Source organism: Sorex araneus, chromosome 6, assembly GCF_027595985.1.
Source record: "Sorex araneus isolate mSorAra2 chromosome 6, mSorAra2.pri, whole genome shotgun sequence".
NCBI classification, from domain to species: Eukaryota; Metazoa; Chordata; class Mammalia; order Eulipotyphla; family Soricidae; genus Sorex; species Sorex araneus.
Genome location: NC_073307.1, coordinates 98289130 through 98299370, shown reverse-complemented (window position 1 = coordinate 98299370; position 10241 = coordinate 98289130).

Here is a 10241-nt window from a genome sequence, read left to right as displayed (position 1 = left end):
CCTGCGTGACGTCAGCCGCGCCCCGCCCCCTCGGACCATGCCAGCGGCCCGTGGCCCGCCCACCGCGCGGTCCGCCGGTCCCCGGGGTGCCAAGGCCCGGGGCCCTGTCCCGCCGGGCTGCCCATCCCTTTCTCCGTCTGTGGTTTGGGCGCTGGCACCCCCAGGACCCGAGGCTTCCGCCTTCCCGCGGCGTCCGGCCTGGCTTGTCTGCGGTCTCGGCTCCCTCCTGGCCCCAGGGCCTGGGCAGCGTTTCACCGTCAGTAACGGTGGGGCGCGACGGGGGCGGGGTGGGGGGCGCGCAGGACCCGAGTTTGCTGCCCCGAGCTGCCCCTGGACAGAGGTCAGCTGTGCCCTCCTGCCCCCCCCCAACTCCATCGGGGCCAGTTTGGGTCACGGCCCCGCCTGGGTTTTGGGGTCCCGGCCAGCGGTGCTGCGCCAGGGGTCCAGGAATTAAACGTCCGGATGGAAACCCCCCAGCCCCAGCCGCAGCGTTTGAGCCCCGGGAATCCTGGGGGCTGGGTGTGGGGCAGGGGGCAGGCGAGGTGGGACCAAGGCTCTGAACACAGACACCCACTGGGGCCCCAGGAGACACCCACGGAGAGTCATTCTCTCTCCTGGCCGGGCTGGAGACTCAGGACTAAGGAGCTTGGGGGTCCGGGGGAGTCCTTCCCGCCCCCTGGGGCCCGGGTGGGGGACGGACAGGGGGGGAGGGGACACTGACAGGGGCGGAGACTGCAGGACAGGGTTGGGGGAACTTCTTCCTCACCCGCGCCTGCGGACCCCTGGGATGCTGCCACAGCTTCCGGCCTGCAGCCCCAGGCCCCGGCTGCCCGCGTGCCGCAGGCCTGATGCACGGCACCCACGCACATCCATGGCCTCTGACGGGCATGCCTGTCCTCCCGGAGTGACCGGGACGTGGGCGGAGGACAGGGCTGAGTAGCCGCTTCCTGTCTTGGGCCGTGGGCTGACCACAGGCTGACTCCGGCCTGTCCCCCAGGGACGGTGGACGGGCGTCCCCGCACCTGCTCTGCTGGCCCCTGCCCAGAGCGCCTGTGGGCAGGGCCAGGTGCCGCGGTAGCGCTAACCTTTGACATCAGGTGACCAGGATGGGCCCTTGCCCAGGTGTCCCAGAGGCCCCAGGAGATAACCCTGTCCCTGCCCCCAGGCCAACCCTATCTCTCAGCCGCCCCCCGCCCCCCGCACTGCCCTCCCTCTCTCCAGCTGCCTGTGACATGCAGGCCACACACACACTCACATACACACACATACACGCACACACACATGCACACACTCACACATGTGCACACACACATGCATACACACACGCGCACACACGTGCACACATGTGCACACACACTCACATACACACACAAGCGCACACACATGTGCAAACACAGTCACGCACACATTCACACACACATTCACATGCGCGCGCACACACACACACACACACAAACACACACACCCTCTTTGAGGGTTGTGATTGCCTGGAAAATCTCTTACTCGGCAGCTGAGAGTGCCAGGGCAAGAAGAGAAACTTGCATGAGTGGGGAGAGGGAGCTGAGGGCTGCCTGGAGGAAGAGGCCACAGAATCTGATCCGGGGGTCCCTCAGAGGGGCTCTGACCCCTGCAGCCCGAACAGCTACTTCCTCAACAGAGGGAGAATGTTCCTTACACAGAGCGGAATAGCAAAGCACTCCTTGGCCTTTTCTTTTCTTTCTTTTTTGCATAAAGCACGGATTATCTTCATTGGTTATTGCTGCCTACACCGTCTCAGTTATCCAGTCAGGAGGAAGGAGACTAGCACTGCAGGGACCGGAAGCGGGGAGGGCGCTCGCCTTGCACGTGGCCAGCCCAGGGTCAGTACCCCGCACCCATAGGGTCCCCAGTGCCTGCAGGAGTGGCCCCCAGTGCAGTCAGGAGTAAGTTAGGGCACTGCTGAGTGTGGCAGAGAGGTAGGGGGGAAGGGAGAGGAAGAGAGAGGGAGAGACAGAAGGAGAGAGAGGGAGAGGGAGGGAGGGAGAGAGGGAGGGAGGGAGGGAGGGAGGAAGGGAGGGAGGGAGAGAGAGTGGGAGGGCAGGAGGCGGCCGTGCTGTGCTGTCCAGGGAGGCTGATCGGGCCCTTTGTGGTGTCCATGGCAGCTGGTGAGGACACAAGAGGCTCCGGCCCTGAGCATTGTCCTTCCGTCCAGCTAAACAGGAGAGCGCCTGCGTGGTTTTTTTGTTTTGTTTTTGTTTTGCTTTTTGGATCACACCAGGTGATGCACAGGGGTTACTCCTGACTCTGCACTCAGGAATTACCCCTGGCGGTACTCAGGGGACCATATGGGATGCTGGGATTCGAACCTGGGTCGGCCGCGTGCAAGGCAAACGCCCTCCCTGCTGTGCTATTGCTCCAGCCCCCAATGCCTGTGTGTGTTTGCCTGCATGCCTGCCTGAATGTGTGAGTGTGTGTGTGAGCATGTTTGAGTTTATACCCAGGCGTGGGTGTGAGTGTGTGTGCGTGTCTGCTCTCCCAAGCAGTGCTCAGTGGCCTGGGCTGGCTCAGGCCCGTGCAGGGCTGAGGGGAGGAGGGCTCTCTGGGCCCTTCCTCAGTGAGGCCGGCTCAGAGCAGCTCCCAGAACTCCCCCCTGGGGCCTTCCCCGCCTGCCCCCGGGCTCCGGGACCACCTTTTTTGGGGGCTTCACTGCGTGTCAGTAATGGAGTGGGGGGTGGCGCTCACACCTGGCCATCCGGGACCAGCCTGGCATAGACCCCGGGGCCACCCACCCCAACTCACAGCTGCGACCCCCTCGCACGGGGCCAGGAGCCCAAACGGGGCAGCAGCAAAGATTTATTGTTTTACTGTACGAGGATGGACAGTCCCGGCACGGGGCCCATGGGCTCCTCCGAGACCGAGACTCGGGCTGCAGGTGCCCAGGGGACCCTCAGGCAGGCTCCAGCCCTGCGCCCGGCTCCCTAGGGGAGACTGTGTCTCCGCTCCGTCCTGCCTCAGTCTCTCCCAGGACTCTGCGGCCGCCCTCAGGGCTTGAGAGACTTGGTCCAGGGCCCTGAGGGCTGCCGCTTCCACAGTCCATGCGGGGTGGGGGGGCATGAAGCTTCATCCCTGCCGAGCCCTGCGCCCCTCCCTCCCTCCCTCTGCTCCCCTCCCTCGCACCCAGCACTCGCCCACAGCCACACCGGGAAGCAGCTTCCCGCTGGCACGGAGGGAGCCGGAGCCGGAGCCAGGGTGGGCGGAAGCCCTCCAGGAGAAAAGCGTCAGGCTCTGGGCTCTGCCAGGGTCCCAGGGGAGCCCGTCAGGGGCAAGGAAGACCAGCACCCCGATACCAGGGTCTGTGCCTGTCCCCCGCCCCCTGCCTGCCCTGTTCCCCGCCGCCCTGGCTTCAGGGCTCAGGTTCCGGCCAGAGCTCCAGGCCTGCGGCAGGAGGCAGGCTCAGATGCAGGGGACACTTGGCAACAGAGACAGAGAGACAGAGACAGAGAGACAGAGACAGAGAGACAGAGAGGGCGAGAAAAAAAATGTGCGATACAGGCAGGGGTGCGGGCAGGAGGGAACCCGGGGACATTGGTGGTGGGAAATGTGCACTGGTGAAGGGACGGGTGTTAGAGCATCGTATGACTGATACCCTGTCGTGAACAGCTTCATAACTGGGTGTCGCAATTTAAAAAAAATTGTGATTCAATAAAAAAAAAAAACACTGATTTAATTTTTTTTTTTCAAATTGGCTTTTGGGGTGACATCCAGTGATACTAGCGGTGACTCCTGGCTCTGCTCTCAGGAATCGCTCCTGGCGGTGCTCAGGGGACCCTATCGGATGCTGGGGATCGAACCCAGGTGCAAGGCAAACGTCGTCCACGCTGGACTATTGCTCTGGCCTCAATAGAAGAGATGTTTGTTTTTGTTTTTTTTTTCCTTTTTGGGTCACACCCAGCAACGCACAGGGGTGACTCCTGGCTCATGCACTCCTGGCGGAATAATTCCTGGCAGTGCTCAGGGGACCATATGGGATGCTGGGAATCGAACCTGGGTTGGCTGCGTGCAAGGCAAACGCCCTCCCCGCTGTGCTATCGCTCCAGCCCCAGAAGAAATGTTTTTAAGCGGTTTATTTTGCTGGTCTGCTGGTGGAGCCCGGGCCTGGGCAATGCGCAGATGCCCCTGGCTGCGTGGCCCTTGGCACAGAGAGGACGAGGGACCCTCGAATTGCAAACGGGCGAGGCCAGTGGGCACCACCGCCTGAGGTCGGTCTGCAGGTCACCAGGTGTCCCAGCTGACCTTGAGGCCAGTCTCGTGCTCGGATCGGGCCTAGGTTGGCCCAGACCAGCTGGGGCGGTTGGGTCACCCCAGAGCCCTGCGTGTGGACACTCGCCCGGCACAAACAGCCGGTGGCCGACCCAGTTCCTCTGTCCGACAGGGCCCGTGTCTGGCCTTGGCCAGTGCTTAGGGAGGAGTCATGGCAAGCTGGGACTCGCGCTCACCGGGGAGGCCCCACCCAGCAGCCTGAGTGTCAGAGTGACCTGCTGCCGCCTTTCCCGGGACACTTTGCCCTGGGCTGTTTGTGCTGACCAAGTGACCAGCTCTGGCCTTTCCCGGGCTTGTGCAGAGTTGAATGGCGCCACCTAGTGGATCATGGGGGAATATACGGTGTCCGGGAGGGGAAGGAGGGAGAGCGGGAGAGAGAGGGAGAGAGAGGGAGAGGAAGAGAGAGAAAGGGGGAGAGAAGGAGAGAGGAAGAGAGAAGGGGAGAGAGAGGGGGAGAGAGAGAGGGAGGGAGAGAGAGAGAGAGGGAGGGAGAGAGAGGGAGAGAGAGAGGGAGGGAGAGAGAGAGAGAGGGAGGGAGAGAGAGGGAGAGAGAGAGGGAGGGAGAGAGAGAGGGAGAGGGAGAGAGAAAGGGAGAGAGAAGGGGAGAGAGAGGGAGGGAGGGAGAGAGAGGGAGAGAGAGAGGGAGGGAGAGAGAGAGGGAGAGGGAGAGAGAAAGGGAGAGAGAAGGGGAGAGAGAGGGAGGGAGGGAGAGAGAGGGAGAGAGAGAGGGAGAGAGAGAGGGAGAGAGGGAGAGAGAAGGGGAGAGGGGGAGAGAGGGAGAGAGAGAGGGAGAGAGGGAGGGAGAGAGAGAGAGAGGGAGAGAGAGAGTCGCCCTAGCCCCTCGCCATGGATGCTGCCCCCTCCCGCCCCCATGGACACAGGACCAGGAACTGACCGGAACGAGGAACAGGAAGGCGACACCCAGGGTTCCAGCACCCAGCAGGGACTCCCACTCGCAGGAAGCCCAGACTCCAGCTCTGCAGTGCTCACTCCCGGCAGTGCTCGGGGGATGTCGGGGATCGAACCTGGACAGGCCACATACCCAGCCAGCGCCTCCCCTTGTGCTGTCTCTCCAGCCCCGCCCCTGTCCTGGGCCTTGTCCCTAAGGGCAAGGGGCTAAACCAGTTCACAGAGGGACCCCCATCCTGCCCGGTGCCCCGGGGGTCTGAGCCGCTTCCTCTCGCCCCCAGGTGGTCCCCACAGTACGTGAGACCCCTTGCACGCCCCCCACTTCTCAGCCTGTCCTCGGCTGAGAGGCTGATCACTGCCTCAGCGAGGGGGTGGGGAGCCGGGGTGTAGACCGTGTGTAAACTCCGCGGCCGTGTGTCAGCTGGGGGAGCAGGGGTTGGCCACATGGCCCGGAGGTGGGACCCCAGCTGCTTCTGATGCTCCCCACCCTGTCATCCCAGTAGAAAGAAAACCACGTAAGAAGCGCAAAGGCCAGTGGAATGCGTGTCTCACACATGTCGTTGGCATGGCAATGCATATCTGTTTTACTTAATTTTTGTGTTTTGGTGGCCACACCCGACGGTGCTCAGGGCTGACTCCTGGCTCTGTGCTCAGGGATCACTCCCGGCGGGGCTCGGGGGACCCTACAGGGTGCCGGGGATCAAACCAGGATTGGCCATGTTCAAGGCAAGCGCCCTATGTGCTGTGCTGTCGCTCCGGCCCCAGTGCATATATGGATTTTTATTGTGTCTATAAGACAAGCCTATGGGGCGATACCATAACGGGGAGGGCATTTGCCTTGCACGTGGCCAACCCGGGTTCGATTCCCAGCATCCCATATGGTCCCCTGAGTAATTCCTGAGTGCAGAGCCAGGAGTAACCCCTGAGCATTGCCAGGTGTGACCCAAAAAGAAAAAAAAAAAAAAAGACAAGCCTATGGATGGAGTGAAAGGTATTTGGCAGGAGGGAAGTCGCAGGGGACAAATGACTGTGGAGAGGAGAAAACCAAAACGGGCTTAAGAAAAAGAATACGTGGGTGGGGCTGGAGTGAGAGCACAGCAGGGAGGGCCTTTGCCTTGCATGTGGCCAACCTGGGTTCGATCCCCAGCATCCCATAGGGTCCCCTGAGCACCGCCAGGAGTAATTCCTGAGTGCAGAGCCAGGAGGAACCCCTGAGCATCCCTGGGTGTAACCCAAAAGCAAAGAAAAAGGGTACAGGACCCCTCTACAAAACGCCAGGATGTTCTGGGCAGGGCGCCTGCTGGGTAAGTGCAGCCCTGGTTTAATCCCCGCCACCGCCACCACAACACCACACACCCACCCACCCACAGCAGGGAGTGGCCCCAGCCACAAAAATAGGGACCAGAGAGATAGTACAATGGGCAGAGCACTTGCCTGGCAAGACCCCTTTTGAGCTTGACCTGGGTTCAGTACCAAGTACCGAACATAAGCCCTGAGCACAGAGTGGGGGGACCAGGCATGAGCCCACCCCCAACCAAAAGGAAGCAAAAAAGAATTAAAAAGACCAGGAGGGCCCAAGAGATAGTACAGTGGGTGCGGCATTTGGCTTGCAGGGGCCCAGCTGGGTTCCACAACCCTGAACACAGAGCCAGGAATAAGGCCTGAGCACTGCGGGATGTGGGCCAAAAACAAAACCCCCAAAAAAGGCTCAGGGAGGCTCAGGGGCATGGCTCTGTCACGCTTCCAATGCAGGAGGCCCTGGGTTTGATGGGGGCGGGCCGGGAGGGGGAGAGACAGGGAGCAGAGGGAGGGAGGGAGGGAGGGGGAGAGCCAGGCTGGGTCCCCAGCCCTGCCTTCAGAAGGAAGCCCGCTGACCAGCAGCAGGGGCGGGGCAGGGGGGGGCATCTGAGCAGCAGGGGCTGGGGGTGGGGGTGGGAGGAGTGCATCTGAGCAGCAGCGGGAGCGCCCTCTGCAGTCTGCAGTCTGCAGGCACAGCCGGCAGGACTGCGCAAAGGACGGGGCGGGGGCGGGGCCGGCTGCGGGAGGCGGGGCTGGGCACTTAAAGGAAGAAACTCGGGGGCGTGGCCTATCGCAGGAGGCGGGGCTGGGCCCTTTGACATGATTCGCGCAGGGGGCGTGGCCTACTGCAGGAGATGGGGGCTGGGCCTTTAAGTGAGCTGCGTGCGGGGCGTGGCCAGATGAGGGAGGCCAGATGAGGGCGTGGCCAGGTGCGGGAGGAGGGGCCAGATATTTTAACCTGCAGGGAGTAGGGGGCGTGGCCTGACACCGAAGGGTCGCCGAAGGGCTGGGCCTTTTAAAGTGAGAAGGGGGCATGGCTAGATGCGGAAGGCGGGGCGATCCCTTAAAGTAAGGTGCACCGGAGGCGTGGCCTATTGTAGGAGAAGGAGGAGGAAAAGGAGGAGGGCAGACCCTTTAAAGTGAGACGCACAGGGGCTGGAGCGATCGATTCCCAGCATCCCATATGGTCCCCTGAACACCGCCAGGGATAATTCCTGAGTGCAGAGCCAGGAGTAACCCCTGTGCAGAGCCAGGTGTCACCCAAAAAGCCAAAAAAAAAAAAAAGTGAGACGCACAGGGGGCTGGAGCGATAGCACAGCGGGGAGGGCGTTTGCCTTGCACACGGCCAACCCGGGTTCGAATCCCAGCATCCCATATGGTCCCCTGAGCACCGCCAGGGGTAATTCCTGAGTGCAGAGCCAGGAGTGACCCCTGTGCATCGCCAGGTGTGACCCAAAAAGCAAAAAAAAAAAAAAAAAAAAGAGACGCACAGGAGGTGTGGCCTACTGCGGGAGCGGGCCTGGTCCCTTTAACGTGAGGCACAGGGGCGTGGCCGGCATGAGGAGGCGGGGCTGGGCCCTTAGTGTGGAGCGGGGGGCGTGGCCTGCTGAGGCCTTGGAGCCTGGGATTGGTCGGCGCCACGATACTGTTTTTCTGCCGTTTTGGGGGCCTCACCCCTGGGTCTCAGTAGTGCAAGGCTGGTGCTTTATTCCCGAGCCCACTCCCCAGCCTGCGCTTCTGTCTTACCAGCCGGAGTAGCAAGCCCGTGGCAGCAGGAGGCAGGGGTCGCGGGGTCCCGACCGCCGCCGGGGAGCTAAGCCGAGGCGGCCGCCTGGAGGTGGTACCCCAGATAATTCTGCAGAGTGTGGGGGCTCGACCAGCTGGGACGCTGCCCGGGCTCCGGGTGCGGCTGCTGCGGGAGAGGGCGGGGGAGGGACCGGCCTCTGCCCCAGCTGGCGGCGCGGCTGGCCCTGCGGGCGCCGTGGGGCAATCACTCCGGCCGCAGCAGCCCACGTGCCGCGCCCCTGCCCCGCCCCTGCCCACTCGGGGGTCGCCCCGGCTCCGCCTGCTCGGGTCGGGGAAGGCGGGCCCCCCCCCCCAGCTGTCCCCTGGGACCCGAGACAAGGGGATCTCTGGCCGGCCAGTTAGAGCAACCCCTGTCCACCCGCCCCAGCAATGTGTCCCCCCAGAGGGACTGGACGTGAGCCGGGCCCCACTGCTGGCTCTGCGACCTGGGGGCTGCCAGGATGGGCCCCACTCTGGGGACCCCTGGGGTGGGGGTCCACACAGGTGGTGCTCTGTCTTTGACCCTGGGAGCCCAGGCTGGGGGGAAAGTGGGGTCCTCACCCTGGACACGGGGCACCCTGCCCTCTATATGGCCTCAAACTTGTGGCCTTCTCAGGATCCCTGGGGGGGGGGAGACCCCAGCAGTCCCGTTTTACATACGGGGCGGACCACCGGGTGGGTGGCTGATGTCTGCAGATCCAGCTGTTCCCAGAGGCCAGAAGCAGCCCGGGGCGGGGGTGTTCCCAGGGAAAGGGAGCAGTGACCTTCCTAGGTGGCCGGTCCCCAGAGGAGTGTTGGCTCAGCCGGGGTTCTTATGCGCAGACTTCCTGTCCCTCTCTAGCCGGGTCAGGATTGACGCTGCACAGGGTCCATGGGACAGCGGCCCTGTCCACTGTCCGTTAGAGCCGGGGACCTAGGCACTCAGCCCAGTTTCAGCACCTGCACTGACCACAGGCCCAGCTGCGGGCCCCAGGCAGGGGCTGACCACACTAGAGTCCGTTGGGCCCTCTGTAGCTGTCCACCTCTGATGGGCAGGCTGGCCTGGGGCCTCTGCGGCCAGGCCGGGGGAGAGCACCCCAAGGTCGGGGCTGGGAGCCCACGTACTGGGAACCCTGCCTCGGCAGGCATGGGGGCTTCTGGGAGCAGAAGCTGAGCTGCCCAGCGCCCCTGCCAGGTCCCCTCGCGGCCAGCAGAGGACGTCCACTCATGGATGAGAGAAAGTGAGGAGTCGGGCCCCTTCTCTCATGCCACCCAAGTGCCCCGAGCTGCACCCGGGCGGCACAGGTGAGGCGGGTTTGAGGCCCCGAGCATGGCAACAACGGGAGGAAGGGAATCGACTCCTGACATTTTATTAATACTTTGGATTGATTTTGTTTTCGGCTTTGGGGCCGCGCCCAATTGGGCTCAGGGCTCACTCCTGGCTCTGCACTCAGGGCTCTCTCCTGGAAGTGCTCCGGGGACCATCTGGGATGCCAGGGATCGAAGCCAGATCAGAAATGTGCACACAAGGCAAATGCCTTAGAATCTTTTCAGCCCTATTAATACTTTTAATATTTATTACAAGTTGAAAGGATATTTTGAGTAGGTTGGATCAAATAAAATACAGGACTAGGGGCTGGAGAGATAGCATAGCAGGAAGGGCGTTTGCCTTGCATGCAGCTGACCCGGGTTCAATTCCCAGTATCCCATATGGTCCCCTGAGCACCACCAGGAGTAATTTCTGAGTGCAGAGCCAGGAGTGACCCCTGTGCAACGCCAGGTGTGACCCAAAAAGAAAAAAAATGCAGGACTAAACATCATACATCTATGTTATTACTATTTTAATGTGGCTTGGGGAAAAAAATAAGTTTCATTTTACAACTCCTATGGGGTGCTGCTGTTTTATTTTATTTATTTATTTTTTGCTTTTGGGGTCACACCCAACAATACACAGGGGTTACCTCCTGGCT